The sequence below is a fragment of the Chionomys nivalis genome, chromosome 24 (genome assembly GCF_950005125.1).
Source record: "Chionomys nivalis chromosome 24, mChiNiv1.1, whole genome shotgun sequence".
NCBI classification, from domain to species: domain Eukaryota; kingdom Metazoa; phylum Chordata; class Mammalia; order Rodentia; family Cricetidae; genus Chionomys; species Chionomys nivalis.
Window position 1 is genome coordinate 11475999 of NC_080109.1, and position 16121 is coordinate 11492119.

Genomic DNA, 16121 nt, shown 5'->3' on the forward strand with positions numbered 1-16121 from the left:
TTTTTATTCATGAATTATAAATCCCTTGCAAGATATAATGAAAATAAATGATCAATAGGTCCACAAATATAATATCTCTCTAATTCTATCATAGATAATAATGCATATTAACCTTTTGGAACTACTCGTAATTTTTCTGTAAAACACCACAAATAAAACATTTTTAAAGCAAAATATTTTTCTTCACCAGATAATTGTTATGAAGGAAACCACACTTTTAATGCAGCTCTGTATGGATCTATGGTGCTGTAAATGAACCTGATCTAAACTATTATGACCTAAAGGAAATTTGATTATTAGGATCTTCACTGCACATCCTCTCCGGAAGAAAATTAAACACTGCTACCAAGACAGCATGTGTCCGCTGTGCCTCCTTTAGAATTTGTTTTGTCTACACTCCTCACAGACATTTGCAAAGTCAGTCACTCTAGAGTTAAGAACGATTCTATAATCCACAGACTTTCAAATTTCAAAAATCAATATGAAAAATGACTTAATACCGAAAAGCAGAAGTACCTGTTAGTAATTGCATGCTTTACCATTTCTATTCATATTTTTATTTCCTGGCGGCAAGTAATATTAATGGGAACTTTTTAAGCCTGGGATCTCATTTCAGAGGGCCTGATGGAAGATAAAAGAAATCAATATTTGTAATCATCCCATACCTTATAGGTGTCCCCTTGTCGGCAATCCTTCTCCTGGATAGCACCCTGGCAATTTCAATTTCATTTGTCATCAGACAGGGGTCTGATTTCTTTTTTCCAAGGTTTGTCCTTACCCAATGAGAGGGGAGTGCCTGTGTGACAAGGGGGATAGTAACTTCCTCCGAATCTGGAGAAAGACACTGAAATCTGATCAAATGCAAATGTCTTGAGATTTATTAGAGTCTTAGCTCTAACTTTGTTGACCGTTCTTCTTGGCTTACTATTTCATCCAAAAAACTCTGTTTTCTATGAAGTGTGCTTGCTGTGTGTTATAACTTTTATCTGGTTACTTGTGTTACATATGGGTATTCTGAGACATCTTTTGCCCCTGCTCAAGGAGACTCTGTGTTAGGAGGGCAGCCACATAGAAGACATGCACATACTTGAATGCGATCCCCCTCCTCCCCAGGGCTGGGTCAGCCTATCACCCACTGAGAATCAGCAGTTCTTGGCCAAGTTCATTTCATATTTTATTATGTGGTCTGCAATCAAGGTGTGTGTTATTCAGTGACAGGGGCTTATCGTCCAGTTCTGGTGGACCAGGGACAATGCCTGAAAACTGTGCAGTTTTGGGGATGGGACTCTGCTGTCTTTCTTGGCCAAATTCATTTCCAAAATCATATCTTTGCCCTTATTTGAGAGTAACCATGTGACAGTCCCAAGGACTTATAAATTTTAAAAATGCTATTGGCCTCTGATGGATCGTTCATTCATGGTATGCCTTTCTCATGCATTTTGATGGTGTTTATGAGACCTTTCCAAGGGCTGGTCATAAAGCAGAAGGAAAATCTACATGGTTCCTGTTTCCATGGAGTTTACATCCTCATGAGAAATACAAACAGGGAGTAAAGAAGAAATATGAAACACTGAAGATCAGATACTAAGAGGCTAATAAGCACCACACCCATGCTAAACTAAAGCGGACAGAGACTGAGTGGCTGTTGGAGGCTGTGGGCTGTGAGGAAGCCTTTGTGAAAGATTCCCCGTTAAACTGTTGCCCTTTAGATAACAAAGAACCCCACAGTGGGGAAAAAAATCGATGGAATGAGGAAGCCAGGAAAAAATAAATCCCAGACCATTAAACTATGGATTAACATATCTGATATTTAAACAAAAGAGGAGAGTGAAGCAGTCATCAAAACACAGAAAAGTACGTCAGGCAGGACAGAATAACGACCCACCCATGCAGTCCAAAGGAGCCTGAACCAATGGGACTTAAACTCTAGCCCCGTAGTAAGTAGACTCCTGATGGATGCAGCCAGCTAGTTTAACCAGACGCCATGATCCATTTTGGCTTATGTAAATTCTCTCCTTATTCCATACTCACAAACACATTCCAATTACATTCTTTGAGAAATTGTGCCCCTTCCTATGACTTGCACTAACTTGATGGCCTGATTACTCACAGTGAGTTACAAAGCACGGTTCTAATTATCACGTGACTTCCCTGACAGCTCATCCATGTGGAGGGAGTTCTGTGACTGTGCTGAGTAACTCAGCAGCGCCTCTGGTTAGAGTGCATTAATGAATATCGTGAAATCTATCTATCTCGTTCCTGCTTCGGTATTTCCGGAAAGCCAATCACTCACGCCTAAACACAGGCAAGCTCAAGATTAATCAAGCTACCTACAACAGCCCTGCCTCACCTAGCTGGCTTCTTGTTTCTCTTTAGCTCGCACTGCCTCCGGGTACTGAAGGTAGGGACAATACCACCACAACTTCATTTAAAAGGCCTCGTCGAGTGCCCAGAGAAAAACAATCAGGTCTCAATCTGAGACTCTTGGCAGGCGAATGTTAATTTCTTCATCTATAAATGGGGTGGTTTGAGCTAGATCTTTTCTCATTTTTAAATACAGGTAATGTAAAGTTATATGTTAATTTACTTTCTGAAAACACATAAACTATTGCAAGAATGTCTCAATCACTGTTTCCTTCCTCCACTCAAAATGCACACGGTTATACATGAATCCTTCCAATCCCCTTTCATGTATTTATACCATATCTCCATACCTACAATTTGATAAATAATTCACTGGCCATCTGGTCCTGGAACTTGCTTTCACTGAGCTACTTGTCTTAGAGACTTTTCCACAACAGAACATTAAGCCTTGGAAAATGCAAATAGAACATCTGCCTTCGTCTCTTTAATTGTTGCACAGAAGAATTCGATTAAACGACTGTGTTATACTTTCGTTGACTGTCCATCAAGTGAGGGCTATTTAAACTCATTCCAATTTTTAACCTCACTCAAATATTGATTGATGTGACTATTTTTCTGCATTCATTATTGTGCATGTGAAAAGCTTCCCTGAAACAGGTTTGCTCATCTGGATCTAAGCTTACGTCTAACGCTGTAGTGAGATTGCTTAAATCAGAATCACGGAAGTGTTGCTAAGAAGGACAAGGGGTTGGAGCAGTGGTTCAGTGGCCGAGAGCACTCTTAACTCTTGCAGAGGACCTGGGTTGGTTCCTACCACCCACTGTGGGAACATAACTGTAATTCCAGTTGCAGGGGGTTTGGTTTGGTTTGGTTGGTTTGGTTGGTTGGTTCAGTTTGGTTTTTTGTTTGTTTTGGTTGGTTGGTTGGTTGGTTCGGTTCGGTTTGGTTTTTTGTTTGTTCACCCTGTTGCTTAATTTTGGTTTGGTTTTGCCTCCTTGGGAATCAGGCAGGCACACATGTGGTACACACATACATACATACATACATACATACATACATACATACATACATACCTGTAAGCAAACATTCCCATACATAGAATAAAAATAAAGCTTTTATTTAAAAGAAAGAAGAACAGAAGAATAAAGGAAAAGGCAGCTTCATTGGTCTCAACTTGGAATCGGAGCCAGTATCCACGGATGTGGCAACTCCAAGCTCCTCCAGTGTTTCCCAAACTTAATGCAATAGAACCACTGCCCTCGGCAGCTCTAGAGACTTTGTCTCTTAGAAATGTACTAATGTGCAAGACGCTGCCCTGAGACCGGTGCCTACGGAACTGTCTTGCGTCTGAGGTCCAGGACCAAGCAGGTCTGCGATTCCGCTTGGATTCCAGCCCAACTTGTGCTTCTCAAGATACAAAACCGGCGCTCACTCCGCTGGGACCTGCTCCTGGTGGGCTGTCTCCCTAGTGTATGCCGTCCCCTGCCGGAGGGAAATTGACTCACAATCCTTTCCCTTACGTTGCTTGGACCAACCTTTGTGCTCAAAGAGGAAAAGAGAAGCTAAATGAGCAAAGGTCCACATCTGTTGTAGATGTGAAAGACGGCATGGGAATATTAAATATAAACACATTAATAACACATTCAATTAATAGTTGCCTAGTTAATGAAACCATGTGAGGCAAATGCTGTCATCCCCTCTTTAATAAGATAGCAGAACACATCCCTTGATGTTCCTGCGAGGCCTGGGGCTTTCTGAAAGGAAATGAAGAGGTGGATCTGGTGCTAAGGGGAAGTTCGGAGCTGGGGCAGGGTGGGCGGGGCGTGGAGTGGGGGGAGTGGCTGGGAGGAGTGGAGGGAAGGGAGCCTATGATCCGGATGCATTGTGTGAGAAAATGTATGTATGTATGTATGTAACTATGTATATCAGAACACAGAAAGTGATTTTTTTTTCTCAAGCTAACTGGGGAGGGAGGATTAGATGCAACACGCAAACTCAGATGCGGCCGATGCCAAAGCTGAACTCACATTGCCTCCTTCTCTTTCCAAGGTGTCTGTGATTTCTTTACCCTGTTCTTCTTCCTGAGTGTTTCTGTGCCGAGCACGTGCTTTTTGCTGAAGTACCAGCAGCAACCTTGAGCAGCAGTTGAAAGGTGTGTAGCCCACCCGAATCTTCATCAATTCACTTGAGAGCGCTTAGCGAGTGAGGCGCGCGCTATGCTGAGTCATATTAGGAATTCTCGCCAGCCTGCACTTGCTTACGCTCCCTGGCCTGCTGGCACTGGGTGGATTTATGTCCCACTCAACTTAGATGGCTTAAAACACCTCACTGCTGGAGCCCTTGGTAGTGCTGATAAAATATGTGTGGCTATACTCACAAATCATTGTCTTTACTCACATTTAATGAAATTGAAAACAACGTTTTCCAATAAGTTGCTAGACAATTTCAACTCACTGAAACTCGTTGCTAGTGTTTGATTTTTGCACCCTGTGTCTCCGCCCTGTGATAATGTTTGGTGAAAGAGATTGCTTTGTTCAGGTTATTTTTGTGTGTTTCTTTAAAGGTGACATTTTTAGCACGGATAAGTCTGTTCAAATTTAGTTGTATGAAAAACGGCCTTTCTGTGGGTCAGCTGTGTCCCCAGTGCCTCATATACCAAAATCTTCATTCCCTGTGTGACTGTATTTGGAGAGAGCTTCTAGATATATGGACACAGTGAGGATACACCCTTCTTTTAAGGGTGGGATTGGTGCCCTTAAAAGAAGATGTAAGAGAGAGATGAGTTCTGTGTGTCTGTGAGTTCTGTGTGTCTGTCTGTCTGTCTCTCTCTCTCTCTCTCTCTTTCTGTGGGTGTGTGTCTGTCTGTCTGTCTGTCTCTCTCTCTCTCTCTCTCTGTGTAAGTCTCTCTCTCTAGCTCTGTTTCTGTCACACTCTCTGTTACCTCATTGAATACCAAGTTTTCCAGGCCACTCAAGGTCTCAGACACCTTAACTCACCATCCCCACCTTGGGATTTGTATCAGGGACTCCGGAAGAAAGCTCAGCCCTGAGCTGGGCATCCAGCTGACTTACAGTTTTCTTATGATAAGCTAGACGCTCCTGTGCTGGGAAGTCTTCGGCCAATGTTACAGTAACATCTCTACACGCTGTGCTTTCTCTAACCCTCATGACAGTGATTACTCAAGTGACTTCCACATTTGGAACTTTTGGGGGGTGGGGGGGGTGTTTGGGGAAATGGATGTTGTTTTCCATGCTAGAGACTGATATAAGAGCCTGGCGCAGGCTAGACAAGTGCTGAACCCCTAAGCTACACCCAGAGCCCTTTGTGGATTAAATTTTAAGACAGATAATGTATCAGGAGCTGGAGAGATGGCTCAGGGATTAAGAGCACATGCCATGCTGGTTCAGTTCCCAGCACACAGACGAAATGGTTCACACAGCTCCAGGAATCTGACACCCATTTCCGGTCTCCTCAGGCACCCAAGAGCACATACACACACTCACACACACACACACACACACACACACACTTAAGTAAAAATAAAACTACTCTTTAAAAAAAGAATATGCATCAGGTGAAATTAAATTTTCGAGCAGGAAAAGATCTTATATATAATTTATATACATTCGTGTCCAAATGACTTTGTACAATGTCTTGTGTTCCTCTCCAGGGTATATTGAGTCTATCGAATATAATTAGAAAGGGAACAATGACAGTCTAGAAGAAAGCTCCTTCAGAAAGTGCTGCACCCCCAAGCAGATCATATTCTTGACCCTGAACCAAAGGAGCTTGTGAGCTTTCTTTCCTCCCGAGCAATGCAGTCATTCAGGGCTGCAGTCCAGACAGCCTGTCAGTTCTTGTTCGCTCTGTCTTTCCATGACCTTTTCCCCCTGGACATGTATCTCACATAACAGGTGTGCACACCTGACCCTGACCGCTTTGTTCAAACTCAAAAGAGAAAGGAATTAGAGGAGAAAGCTTCCTCGCTCAGTGTATAACAGGGGGCCTTGTGTTTTGAAGACCGTGATTTTCTGCTATGGCTGCCTCTTTAAAAGTTGGTAACACGAAGTTCTGAAACTGTTTGAAATTAATTTTACTCTGGATCAGATTTTAATTGCTATGAAATTGTTTCATTCTCCCTCTTATTAAGAATCATATTGCAGAAATACTCATTTGTTTCCAACTCTGAGAAGCCTGTAAGGCATAGAATGGAAATTTTAAATGGCAACATGCTTCCTTATACTTTGCAACTGAATGCGTAAATAAAGTCAGCATGTAACCGCTAGCCACTTCTGCGGACCTGTTCATCATTCAAGCCCGCTGCCCAAAGAGAAGGATTGTCTTCTTGGCGGCTTCAGGCCTTTTCTTAAAACCATTTAGTTCTATTCCCATTGATCCAAACAATAAGAGACCCAATGTTCCTTGAACCACTTATATTTGAAAATGTTCTTTGCTTCCTGAAAATATTCAACCTTTATAACAGCGAGGGGTTTTATTTTCAATAATATGGAGTTCCAGAATATAGGCAAATCTCCCACCAGGGACCTTTGAAATATTGCAATATAGTAGTGATTCAATATAAACACTAAAAATAGTTTTCTTTTTATCGTATATTCTTCTAAAGTCTGACAGATTTACACATCATTCTATAAAATCAATTAATATTTGCTAATGTGCATTCATAACTAATATACATTTATACCTTTGTGTTTAAAATCCAAGATAAAGTCGTAATTAAACCTGAAGCCTTCTTGAATTCAACCAGAGACTGACATTTGGAAATTGTACATATGGAAATTTTCCTGTGTTTCTATGTTACTGGAGAGATAACTCAGAGGTTAAGAACACCCACATGTCTCCCAGAGGACTGGAGTTCAGTTCCTGGCACCAACGTTGGGCAGGTCACAAGCACTTATAACTCCGGCTCCAGGAGAGCTGGTAGCCTCTTCTGGCTTCCAAGGGCATCTGTACACACATGGCCTACACACACACACACACACAAATAACATGGAATTTGTGCACAGACTGATTTATTTTCCAGGGTCTGCGTAACCTTAAGAGTAACTTAAGTTTTGCTTGCTTTTACCTTTCTCTCTTCTAAGATCCCCTTCCAAGTGCGTCTGACCAAGTGGCTCCCTGTGTGGCCCCCTGTGCTCCATCCCTCCCCAACCCTCTCCCTTTGCCTCTCCATCATTGTCTTGTTGTTTAAAAAAAAAAAAAAAAAAAAAAAGCAAAAAAATAAGTATTTTCAGTTTTGTTCCAGTTTCTGTTCTATGCAGAGCTCAGACATGAGGTGAAAGGAGCCAGCCAGCCTGTGGGGTGCGTTTGAACTGGGCATCCATGGGAACAAGTATTAGAGGTACCCTTTCTAGTGAGCAGCCCAGAGCCCAAAGATGAATCCTTCTGCAGATTGTTCCAGTCCTGATGCTCCACAGCCTCATTTTCCTTAATGCACACGATGGGGTTCAGGACACAGCATTCAGAAATATGACTGAAGGACAAAATGCAGCGTGTCAAAATATGCCTATCCTTAGTTTAGACTCGTTATTTTTAAAATTAAAAATAACAATGCTATGGTTTTTAAATGGCCCAGTTTTTCGTTGCCATATTTATATGAATATAGTTCCCTTGAATATATGTATGATGTACATATATGAAATATATATATATTAGAGGGAAATAATGCAGCCAGTAAAGTTCTTCTCTAGTACAAGGACCTGAGTTCAACCCTTAAACTCCTATAAGCATGCCAGGAATAGTGGCACATACCTATTCATTACTTGGAGGTGAAGTTCACTGGCCAGCCAGCCTAGGATGCATGACAAATTCCAGGCCAATGAGAGACACTAAGGAAATTAAGGAATGACAGCCAAGGCTACTGTCCTCTAGAGTAACAATAAAGCCCCACTAGAGAAAAACTTCCAATAAGAGAACAGAATCCCTGGCCTGCAATAGAGACTTAGCATTCCAGATGGGCCAGGTCCATCACCTGGCTAAGAGACCACTCCTGCTGGGTAGGCTTACCTTTAATCAAACAAGAGAAAGAGAAAGCATGAGCTTTTACTTTAATGAGATGCTGCGCTTTTCCTTCCCAGGATTCCATGTTCCCCCTGAGCCACCTTAAGGGTCAGCTGGGTCTGCCTGCCCTCTGTGGCCTGGATCAGAAAAGTACAAAGTTTCCTTTTTCTCTTTTCTGTCTCTTTCTTCCAGATGCTTGGCAGAACCTGCATTTACTTTTCTGGAGACTCACCTGCTCTTTCTGCAAAGCTCCCCACCCCACCACATACGGTTTGTCCACCATGTTTGTGTCTGACCTCCTTCCTAGGTCAAACACCTCATCCACTCTTCCCCTATGCAGCTGCTGAAGTTTACAGCTTTTTCTTGCCCTGGGTTTGTTCATTTAAACTCCAGTAAAATGGTCCATTTGAGCCCATTCTTTGGTTCTCGCATTACTAAGAGCCTCTCACACAGGCTATTCTCTTACCAGAAGGAATTTTCCCCTGATTTCCCATAGGTCAGTCCTCCACATACACACAGAAACAGGATAACCCAGACACAAATATGCACATACATAATTCGTGTGTGTGTGTGTGTGTGTGTGTGTGTGTGTGTGTGTGTGTGACCCTGGGTTTTTATGCTCTTCTGCCTTGTATAATGCTCTGCTGTTTTATGCTCTTCATGGCTTCTTCTCATTGTGTAACACACTAAGGCCCTTACCAGATGTGAACCCTGGACCTTGGATTTCCAGAACTACAAGAAATATTAATAAATGTCTGTGATTTGTAATTTACACAGCCTGTGCTATTCTGTTGTAAGTGCTAAGGCAGAAATTGGGACCAAGAAGTCAGACTGTTGCTACAGCAAATACCTGAGACTGTGAAGGCAGCGTTGGAACTCAGCCATGAATAGAGACTGCAAGGATTTGGAGAAATTTGCTTAATAATAATAATAATAATAATAATAATAATAATAATAATAATAGTAATAATGAAAGAAACATAGTTTGCTTAGAATAGAGGATTAAGGTCAGTTCTCATAAGGACTCAAGAGTATAGGATTGCAGGAAAATTGTGAAGCATTTTAATTTTAAGTGATTATGACAAGAATGTTGGTAGAAACATGGATAAAAAAGTGAACTGGATTAGGTCTCTCAGACAGAACTGAGGAACAAAGCCTTACAAACTAGAGTAAGGGCCATCTGTTATAAAGCAACAAAGATTGTGGCTGGATTATATCTGCAACCAGAGCTTCAAGGAAATAGAATTGTTTTTTAATTTATTTTATGTGTATGTTTGCTTTGCCGGCTTGCATGTGTGTGCCCCGTGTGCATGCCCATTGGATCCCTAGAAACAGGAATTATGGATGCTTGTGTGTTTTGATGGGAACCAAAGCCAGGGCTGCTCCAAGAACAGCAGAGCTCTAATCACTGAACCATCCCTCCAACTTCTGCAACAGAGAACTGAAGGGCAGTGAGCTGGGCTATCTGGAAGAAGAAATGTCTGAGGAAAATGGTAGAGGAGAGGCATAGCCACTTTTAAGCACATCTAGTATAATGTGGACAACGAGAAATTGTTTTGAAAAAAGAATTTGCAACTCTAAGAAAAGCATGCAGGCAGAAAGATTTGAAAATCCCACAGTGGGGCTGTGAATAGAGGAAACAGGTGTTTAGAAAAGGAAAGGTGATCAGTATTGACAAGGCTGCGGGAGATCACCCTCGGGTCAATGGAAGAAAGACCCTGAGGCGCTTAGAGCTCTCAAGTTGCCCCTCACTTGACAGGCTCAGTGTGGGGCCTTGCAAGCAAAACATCCACTCAGGGTCCCTGTGTTCTGGCACAGGGTGTCTCCCTATATGCCCTGTTAGTAGTGGGTCGTGCCTGGAAAACACCAAAGATAAATTCAGGAACTACATCTCAAGAAGACCTTGTCACATCGAAGTAACTACCAGACTTTGTTCTTTTTATTCCATGTGTCCTTCCTACCCGTTGGAACTTTACTGAGGAGGGGAAGAGGTTCCACTAGCAGTTTTTCCAGCGAGTCCTTGCTCTTGACCCATCAACCAATCAGAATCCCTATATCCACTCAAATTAACCAACCATGTTCACCCCAACTTGCTCTAGAGTGCAACTTATTTTCAAGATTACGCCCTGGCACGGGCAGCTGTCAATCCACTTCTCATCCACTTGCTCGCCTTTCTTTCAAAAGGCTCTGTAGCAGGGCAGCAAACTCAGCTCTGGATCAAGACAGGCAACAAGAAGGACAAGAGTCTAATAGCACCAGCATCAGAATGCCATAGCTTGGATGTGTTCCCCTAAATTCATATGTTAGAAACATAATCCCCACTGAAACAGAGATGAGCAGAAGATGATTAGGTGTGATAAAGGAAATGATAACCATCATCAGCGGCTTGCTGATAAACAAGATGAGTTCGGCCCCTTTCCCTTCTTTCCTTCACATTCTGTTGCAACTTCTGTCTGTGCCACGAGATGGTATAACAAGATAGCCCTTCCACAGACATGAGTCCACCCAAGTCTAAGTTGATGCAATACTGACTTTATTTGGTTTACTTTGCAAGAGTATGAATGACTCAAAAGCCTTTACCTCTTCAGAGAGTACCATCAATAGTGGGTGATGACGTCATGGAAGCTGCCTTTTAGAGTTCTGATTTCCTTTAACCTTCTACACCCCAAACAATCCAGCACCTCCCAAGACAAGGCTTAGTTGGGAGAGAAAAGGAAGCTGTGAACTCCAAGGAGACTCTCTCTCCCCTCCTTCCATTTGGGAATGCCAAAATCCCATTACCATCGTGGTACAGCCAGGAATTCCTGTACTACCTTCATTATTATTTTGCTCAGACAATGGCGCTAAGGTTATTGTGCCTCCATAATGGCACAGGGTGGTCATGTTACACCTGCAGGAAAAATCTACACTACAGTATCTGTCAACGCAGTGGGAACCATCCAAATCAATTGTATGTAGTTCTCCCTTCAGGAGGTCAAGTGTGAGACACACCTGTGCTCACGGCGAGCCTCCTGTAGAAGTGGCTCTTAGCCTGACTAAGCTAAAACCCTCCACTTCCCTAAGGCACAGTTCAAAGGACACTTTCCTGACAGAACATCCCAAATTCTTCACTATTTGATTTTAAGCAAACCCACGTAGAGAATGCTCATTGCCCTGACTGAATGTCTTTTAGAATGCTGAAAAGAACACGATGTATAATCTCGTTCTCCCTTCTGAAAGTAAGGGAAGGTGTCTCACATACCTGGAATGAAAGCACTTAATCAGAAGACTCTCCCTAACAAAGGAAACTGAAGATGCTATGTGAACGGTTCTGCCTCCGTGAAACCCACTGGCAGGCACTGCTGAAAGGAAGTGTTCTTGGTGAACCCTTTAAAGCCATTAATAAAGGACTTTCTTTCTTTTAAGAAAATCACTTAAAAGTTTCAATTTTATACTTTTTAAAATATATATTATCTGCTGGTTGGCCCAAAATTCAAAGTGGCCCAAAAAGACCCCACCCTCACCCCATTCTCTGGAGTGACCTCCCTTACTTGCGGCTTGCTCTTTCAAGAGATGGAAGCATCCAGGACAGCAGAGTCTTTGGAAGATTCTAGATCAACTTCTTCCCCCTGAAGACTAAGGTTAGCTCCTCATGTTAGGACTCTGCTGTCTTCTGATTTCTACTTTTGCCTTACATACCCTGTGCTCAGTAATGGGGCCTTCAATCTCATTACCAGCCACGATTCTTCCACATCTCCCCCGCTGCAAGACGGGGCCTACCTTACCTCTAAACTGTAGCTCTGTTTTTACAGAATGGATTTTTTTATTAGATTTTATTGGTGTTCCTTGTCCAGTATCTTGGTCCATTTATTCTTATTTTTAAAGTTTTGCAAAGATTTTGCTCTTTGTACAAAAGGCATGTACAGAGAATCAGGAACTGTAAAGGGTATGAGATCTTAACCTACTTGCAAAGCAACACATTAGCCTCCCACAGTCTAATGGGTTCTGGCAGAAGAAACGAGACTCCTGGGTCAAAGACAAAGCACAATTTATCGCTCAGAGCAGCAGCAGTAATCAGAGCATCAGTGTTTGTGCCACTTTGCCAAGCACTGCTTCCTACAGTGTGACATCAAAGGGTAAACGATACTTCTCATGTGGCACAGTGCAGCTTGGGATCCCCGGGCTTCTATGCAGCGAAGTAAACTTACACAGAAAGAAAAATCTCTTATCATACTGAGTAGTAAGCAGGCTTGCCCATTACTCTGTTCATCTTGAATGCTACTTACATAAGTGTTCCTGAAAATCTAGTTCATGACACAGAAGGTCCATTTCTCAATTCATAAGAGTTCAGAAATGTTCCTCCTGTCCCAGTCCCACCCACCCCATGTTGATCTATACCTATCTGTTCTTCTCCCCTTTCCAAGGAAGATCTATCTGCCTCACCCCACTCCCACTGCTTACTCTCTATCTCTGTGGGTCTACAGATTGTAACTTGGTTATCACTGACTTAACACCTAGTGTCCACATACAAATAAATACACACCATATTTGTCTTTCTAGGTCTGGGTTACCTCACTCTGGATGATTTTTTTCCAGTTCCATCCATTTACCTGAAAATTTCATGATTTCATCACTTTCAATGGGTAACTAAGACTTCATTGTATAAATATACCACATTTTCTTTGTCCATTTTTCTGTTGAGGGACATCTAGTTTGTTTCCAATTTTGGGCAGCAATGAACATGGTTGAACAAGTGTTCTTGTAGTAGGGTAAAGTGTCCTTTGGGTATATGCCCAAGAGTAGTGTAGCTGGATCCTGAGGTTGATCAATTTCTAGCTTCCTGAGGGGCTGCCACACTGGTTTCCATAGCAGCAGGAAAAGTTTGCACTCCCACCACCAATGGAGTTGTACTCTCCTTGTTTCACATCCTTGCTAGTATATTAATCCTTCAAATACATAAGAGATATTTCCATCTTTTGATATCTTCTTTAGTCTCTTTCTTCAGGGTCTTAAAGTTTTTATAAAATAAGGAGGGGAGGGAAGTGAGGAATGAGGGAGATAATAATGAGTGAGAGAGCTAAACTTATGGACCTAATACAAGAGAAGCTTCTTAAAATATATACATTGTGCTGGGGCTGTGGTGACACATGCCTTTAATGCCCACTAGTAAGGCAGAGGCAAGTGGATCTCTGTGAGTTCAAAGCCAGCCTGGTCCACAGAGCAAGTTCTAAGACAGCCAGTACTACATAGAGAAACCCTGACTTAAAAAACAAAAACAAACAAACTATACATAGATGAAGATGATCTAAATGAAGTCACCAAATAATGGAAGAGACTGAGTCCCAGGCATCCATCTTTTGTCACCAAATGAAGCTTCCAGTATGGGGACTGGGTTCATCTAATTGAGCTGTTGATCAAAGAGGTTCCACGGGAAACCCCCAAACAAGCCACATTGTTGTCAATGGTATAAGTTGGATGATAATTTGAATGTAATTGGCCCCCATAATCTCATTAAGGCTTGGCACTATTAGGAGGTATGACCTTATTGAAGTAGGAACAGCCTTGTTGAAGGAAGTGCTTCATGAAAGGGTCTACCAGACATTCTGCAGGACACAGAAGAAAGCAACTGATGGACTTCTTTATTACAAGGCAGAACAGATCTTCAAATTTCCTGCTTCGTGGAAAAGTCTGCTGGATACCATGGGCCTGTAGGTTGAAGATGGATGCCCCAATAGTAGAGAAGAAGTTTGGGTCCTTGTCCAGGAATGGAGATGTCTCTGTCAATTCTGGAGTTTTGGAAGTTTGCTTATAATGCACTTCCTGTTTACTTAGGTAATATTATATCATTCTGGAGTTTTTGATGGAGTTGAGGAGTACATAGTTATAATTATAGTTTTCCTTGGTTATGATAAAAGATAAAGTAGATATAAATATTATAACTAATTCTTGCTTGATACCTGTTTTGTTATATGTAATTTTACTATGTTAAAATTAAAACCTTCCTTTTTATTTAAGCAAAAAAAGGGAAATGATGTGAGAAGTCCTTCTGGCTATGTGTTGCTTTTATTGGTTAATGAATAAAGAAACTGCTTTGACCTATTGCAAGGAAGAACTTAGCTAGGTGTGGAAAACTAAACTGAATGCTGGGAGAAAGAAGGTGGGGTCAGAGAGAAGCCATGTAGCCCTGTCAGAGACAGACGCCATACCTTTACCTGATAAGCCACAGCCTTGTGGTGATACACAGATTAATGGAGGTAGATTAATTTAAGATATGAGTTAGCCAGAAATATGCTTAAGCTATTGACCAAACAGTATTGGAAATAATATGGTTTCTGTGTGATTATTCAGGGCTGAGCAGCCAGGAACAAACAAGCAGCCTCATACAACAACCACCCGGCTCAAGTGTTTTTATCATAGCAACAGAAACTATAACTAAGACAACTCATATTGTTAATTTTTGCCACCAACAGATACCTTGTTAGTTTCCAATGAGATATTTCCATATCAGTCGTCTAATAACTGAGGTAATCTTTTACTGGTATAACTGTGTAGATGAAGAGTCAATGTACTTCATACATTGACACAGAACAGACTAATTCTCTGCCTATAATCAGTTTCTGGGGCTCTCTTTTCACAATGGGAAAAGGGAGAAATTGGATGGGTGAAATTCAGAACTTTAAAAACTCAGTTATGAAATTAAATGTTTAATGACATTAAAAATGATAAACTAAAGATTTCTCCACTTGATTGAATTCTAATTTAAAATAAACCCATTCATTTATGCAGATTTTGATGTGGTGTGTATTTAACAATGGTGTGTTGTATAATAAATTGCTGATAGCTAAATATTTTTTACCACTGTGCAATAAAATTTTCAAGATGAAGAAAACAACTACCCTGCAAACTCATATATAATGCATAAACACATTATATAATACCAAATTATTAAAAGTACTTTAGACAAGACAATATAAAATTTTAATTCTCATTGTTTATTTTCTCTTATTTTACATAGCTTTGAAATATGTAGCAACTGTACATACCTAAAGTATACTATTTGAGAAGTTTTAATATGCAGATATATTCATAAAGCCGGCACCAAAATAAACATGATGGACGTTCACCCCCTAAAGCTTTCAAGAACCTGTACACGTTTCTTCCTCCCACTCACACCAGTGATTCGTGTCATGTCATCTTATATACACTTTCATTTTAAAAAAATTATAATTAAGTAGACTATACAGTATGGATTGTTTGTAATCTTACTTCTTTCAGAATAGCATTTCTATATGTATTTATGTTGATACCTGTACCAATAATTCATTACTATTTGGCCTGACCAGTATAGCACTGAATATATATTCCACAGCATATTTATCTGTTAGTTGCTTGGATTCTGGTGCACAAGCCACTGCTCTAGGAGTCCCCACAGCTGGGCCACAATATACCAATTAAACAGACCACAGTGGTGAAAGGCGGAGAAAAGAGATTTAATGAACACAGTCACGTGAGAAAGAACATATTAAAGAGTTTAGAGATGCTAAGCCCTTCTTTGTGGGTATTAATATTAGTTTAAATAGAGGAAGAATTGGGACACCGGGCAATAGGTATGCACAGTTAAGCAATCCCACACAAAGTGTGATCTAGTGACTAGAGTTTTTATCATAAAACCCTGGGCTCCAGCAGCCCCAAGAATTTAGGCTCAGCCACCTGTCCCTGTAGACCAATTTAAAGGGTGAATAACAACAAAAAATAAAAAT

The 16121-nt window shown here is 41.2% G+C and overlaps 1 protein-coding gene across 1 annotated transcript in view; it reads right to left on the reverse strand.

Annotated features, from left to right (window-relative positions):
• Window positions 1–16121, reverse strand: part of Otol1 (otolin 1) — an 88019-nt gene that overhangs the window by 19648 nt on the left and 52250 nt on the right. The window lies entirely within an intron of this gene.